Source organism: Gossypium hirsutum, chromosome D05, assembly GCF_007990345.1.
Source record: "Gossypium hirsutum isolate 1008001.06 chromosome D05, Gossypium_hirsutum_v2.1, whole genome shotgun sequence".
NCBI lineage: Eukaryota > Viridiplantae > Streptophyta > Magnoliopsida > Malvales > Malvaceae > Gossypium > Gossypium hirsutum.
Window position 1 is genome coordinate 40,639,757 of NC_053441.1, and position 5,341 is coordinate 40,645,097.

At 30.7% G+C, this 5,341-nt stretch overlaps 1 pseudogene; it reads left to right on the top strand.

Annotated features, from left to right (window-relative positions):
* The first annotated feature begins 1,276 nt into the window (after window positions 1-1,276).
* On the top strand, window positions 1,277-3,976 carry LOC107903710 (ADP-ribosylation factor 2-like; annotated as a pseudogene).
* The last annotated feature ends 1,365 nt before the right edge of the window (window positions 3,977-5,341 follow it).

Below are 5,341 nucleotides of genomic sequence, written 5' to 3' on the forward strand. Positions count from 1 at the left end.
ATTTAAAATATTTATAAAAATTCCAAAATTTATATTTTAAAAATTAAAAATTCTAAAACAATTCTAAACAACTTATAAAAAAAGTTAAAGGTCTGAGTTTTTTTTAGTTGATTTAGGCACAAATGGATGATTGAGTAATCAAACTATCTAATTGTAGTGTTTGGTGAATCGAGGTTTGCAAGAGCTTGTTGAGTTAAAATCTCCAAAACAAAAATTGCAGGGATGAATAGCTTTTTTCACGGCTGATATAAAATGAGATATGTGAAATGACATATCTGACCATGTTTACTAAAAAATTACTCCATTTACTACATGGTTGCTCAAAAATTACTCCGTTTGCCACATGTATATATTTCTTGAATATTTATTCACTCTTAATTTATTTTCAATTTAATTGTCTAAAATGATTTTTTATGCAACTTTATATTAATTGAAATATGCTACTTGACAAATTTATTTAAAGTGTGACATAATTATCACTAATTTGCATACTAAGAACATGACATAATTATCACTAAAAATATAGTTTACAATTATATTGATACACTATTAATATTTATTAATTTGCACAATGTTAATATTTGCAACTTAAGAAATTTGTTTATTTAAATTTTCAAAAATATTCACTAATTAATTTCCATAATAGATGTTTTAATTCCTTGGTAATAAACGTTTTATTTCAATAATTTCACCAAATAAAAACTAAAATATTTATAAACAAATAAATATTTAATAATAAAATGTATCATATCATTATTTGTTATTTTACAAATATCAGCTTTTAGTTAAGTTTTAGCTAACACTTTTAAATAAACAATTAATAGGATCAGTTAGTCAAATCAACCATTGCAATATTTTAAGGGTTTATTTAAAAGTGTTAGCTAAAACTTAAGTGAAAGTTGATATTTGTAAAATAACAACTAAGGGCATGACAGATTTTATTGTTAAATATTTATTTGTCAATTGTCAAAGAGGATTTCTTTTTAAAAAAATTTAAAATAGTTTAAAATAATAAATTTTTGGACTGATATGTTCTAGGGGATCTGATGTGGTATGGTGCACCCGCGAACCTGTTCTTTGTCTTTTGGGCTTTATAAATCGTCCAAACTGGCATTTCTTACAACCCCGATACATAAACCAAAGCATAATTAGCGTTGGTCTCAAGCCCTTTCTTTCAAAATCAAAGTCTGATGTGGTCTCTGCAATTGTCTTCAAAGGTATAGTAATTCGATTTTCTATTTTGATTTTTCTTTTTGATCTAGCATTTCGATAAATGTAAAGGGATCTTTTCTTTGCACTTTGTTTAAGAAACGATTTGTTTAGTACTTCATTTCTATGGCTTGCGTTTCGAATTATGAGAAGCTTCGTTGCGTTTTCTATGTGATTTGAAGGTTTATTCGATGAATTATTCTAGATATGTTGTTTACCATTGACTTTATGTATGATTTTTTTTTTAATTTCTCAAAGGAACTTTATGGAAATGACGTCATGGCATTGAAATTTTTGTGGTTCTTCGTTTAGATCTATTTGATTCGTTTGAAATTTGTTTAGTGATTGGAACATAGTTTATTTGAGTTATTCTTTCTAATATAATATCCGTGTTTTAGCTCGAAAAGAAATAAAGAAAATGATGTCTGCGAATTTTCATGATATTCAGGGATCAACAACTAGGGAAGAGAAATGGGGCTGACTTTCACCAAGCTTTTTAGCCGGCTTTTTGCCAAGAAGGAGATGCGAATTTTAATGGTGGGTCTTGATGCAGCCGGTAAAACTACCATATTGTACAAGCTCAAGCTTGGAGAGATTGTCACCACTATTCCCACCATCGGTAAGCGCTCGTATTCCAAATCTTTTTCGTTGTGTTTATCTCTTTGTTTGGTGATTATATTTATCTTTAAATGTATATTAGACCTATTGTAGTTATTCTGTTCTCACGATTGCTTGCCCTTTTTTTAGATACTCCTTTATTCCAAATCCTTCATTTTTTTTTTAAATTTCAATATATTTCGAAAATAACACTTTATATTTATGTTCGAATATGTATTAGATACAAGCGTTAGATTTGGATCCTTTAAAAGAAATAAATAGTCTAGGTAACATAGATGATGTTTATTTTCATGTACTCCATGGAACAAATTTGCTAGCAAAGCATGTAATCCATTCTGTCCCTGACTATTTCATAATGTGATTTTGTTTTGTACAGTAACTTGTTCATGTTTGTGATGTATTTATCCTTGGTCATGGTTCATCATACATGTTTTCTCTTTTCAGGATTTAATGTGGAGACTGTTGAATATAAGAACATCAGTTTCACCGTGTGGGATGTTGGTGGTCAGGACAAGGTATCTCTTTATTGCTATACTTAGCCTGGTTATTTCAACAACATTGTATTCTGGCACACTAATAGTTAGGGCTCTTTGCATAGTCTGATATCAATGTCTTGACTAACCAAGAACATCCTTGCTTTTTATTATTAATCATGCAGATTCGTCCATTGTGGAGGCATTACTTCCAGAATACACAGGGTCTCATCTTTGTTGTGGATAGCAATGACAGAGATGGTGTTGTTGAGGCTAGGGATGAATTGCATAGAATGCTGAATGAGGTATGATAAGTGACAATTTAAGTGGAACCACTTTTGTTTTTATCGCTATTGTTTATGCATGTATTTTATTGCTGTTATAAGTGGCTTTTGGATGCTATATCTTATGTGCTCATATAAAAACAAATTTAGCAGTCGTACGCTAGCAAAAGGACAGTTTTGTGTTAATGACTCTTCTATGGTTGGGTTTTGGGAATTGGATGTCCTCTGCCCTGCCCTTGCTAGTTGGTGGGGTTCTTTATTTATCTTGACTGATTAAATTGTTTAAAAAAAATCTAGCTGGCATGATTCATGTTACTTGATCTTTCTATTGCAAAGACTGTGATGACAATCATGTGTGGTTGACTGAATGCTGAGTTGAAAACCATTTGGATTCAAAGAAACATTATTATGCTTGAAAGTACAAACATCTGAAGCTTATGATTGAATTCAATGAAATTGGTTGCATAAACTATGCTACTGGTTTTCTTCCATATATTTATTCTTAAATAATTTTTGACCTTATTCATGTCAATGCCAAAATTATCAAACGAAAATGGATTAGATATTGAAATATTGAGAATAATATCAAGAGCACGAGTTGAATCTTCTGCTGTTGGTTTAGTTTTGCTGGACTTTGATGATTATACTATTTCTTGTTCTGCAGGATGAGCTGTGAGATGCAGTGTTGCTTGTATTTGCAAACAAGCAAGATCTTCCAAATGCAATGAATGCTGCTGAAATAACTGATAAGCTTGGCCTCCATTCCCTTCGACAACGTCACTGGTAATGCTTTTGTGTTGTGTTTTACCGCCATAGTTTGCAATCTTCTCTTTCATTAACAATGACGCACCTTGGTGGTAATTTCAGGTACATCCAGAGCACCTGCGCAACCTCTGGTGAGGGGCTTTATGAGGGTTTGGATTGGCTTTCCAACAACATAGCTAACAAGGTAATAATGGAGAACTATCACGCATATACTGATCATTTTGCTTAATCCATACATCCTTGAACAATAAGTTCAAACTTTATGGTCAAACTGTTTGATATTTGTTTTTGTTAATTCTATATATGCTTATGTTCACCTGTTTTCTGCAGGCCTAAAGCCATTAAGAGGATTATTGCAATATGGGGAAATTCTGGATGCAGGAGTGAATATTGTTTTAAGAGTTTTTCCTTTTTATATATAGCTGTTATTATCCTTTTTCTCATCATTTTTCATCTGAGACAGTTGGCTTCTTCTTGTTATGCCTTTTTCTTCTGATGATGAGCACTGTAGTGTAGGATCTTACAGCTGCATTGGAACTAGAAACTATTGACTTCGTTTTTACTATGCTGCATATAGAGTTTTTAACTCCACTAGTGAGAAATTAAGGATGAGATAATTTCTCGGAATATAATTTCATTTGGATGCAAATACTTAGGTAATGATTAGTGGTAGGTTTCATGTTTATGGCTAAAATGTTACAATAGCTATTGAACTCTATTATGATTTATTTAGATATAAGTCATTGTACTTTTCCCATACCCAAATAAGCCCTCAAGTTATCTTTTGATTTGTACCTAAAGAAAGCAGCCCTGAAGAGACGGGTTTATGGTAAAGGGTTTATTTAGGTATAAGTTAAAGGTTAAAGGCTTATTAAGATGCAGATAAAATGTTCAGGTATACAAGAATTATGGGGGCTTATTTATATAAAATGTTATAGTTTAAGAGCCTTCTTAATATTTATCCATTGTTTATTGAATAAACAATAGATATTTTAACAAGGGATAGAGGTTATTGAGAGATTGAATTTGAGTATGGTATCAACTGAAGGCAAGACTTCGAACACACTTTTGTCACTTTCAAGTGAACTTTGTTTTCCTTTGGGGTCTTAACGACTAGAAATAAGATTCTTCCATTTCAAAGGAGAGATGAATCAACACGTGGGAATTAAAATAAAATATAATAACCGAGGCTTTATTGCAAGTATGACAGGTTAGTTGTAATATTTGTAGTGTTACAATAGAATACTGGAGTATTCTAAGGATTGAACTCGAGATTACCAAATGGGTAAATGTGTTTATTAAGTTCATTATAAGATGAGTAATTATTAGTTTAATTGAGTTGAAAATTATTAGTGCGGATTCACATTTAAAATTGTTTATAAACTAAAATTAAACTAACTAAGCTAAACTTTCTTCTTAATGTTTTAGCTAATGTAAATGATTAAATGATGGTCGATTGATTAGTTGAGTGCTAAATAAACTAATAAACCTACACTATTTATAATGGTTGCCATTTTTAGTTAGGAATATTCTCTCGGTCTCATTTAGACTAAGATACATCACCTAAGGTTACCTTTTGGTCTCACCTAGGCATATAGATTACTTCTTAGTAGGGATGTTCATTCGATTAACTGACTTAAACTACCATTAATTGAATTAATTGACCCTTTTAAACCCTTGACCATTAATGAAACCAAAATTATTTCAAAAACAATTTAACCAAACCGAATTTTTTCGGTTAATTCTATCGATTAACCGAATTAATTGAAATTTATATTTTTTTTATTTCTGGTTAAAACAAGTAAAAAATTAACCGAATTACCTGAATTAAAGTATTAATCGAATTAAAGTATTGAATCACTACATAATTAAAAACAATACACAAGTCTTGAAATTAACACATAATTAAAATGCAAGTCTTTAATATTCTCCACTTGTATCCGTTTCTTCTATCCAAAAGATCTCCGCATACCCTTCAACTCACAAAAGCTC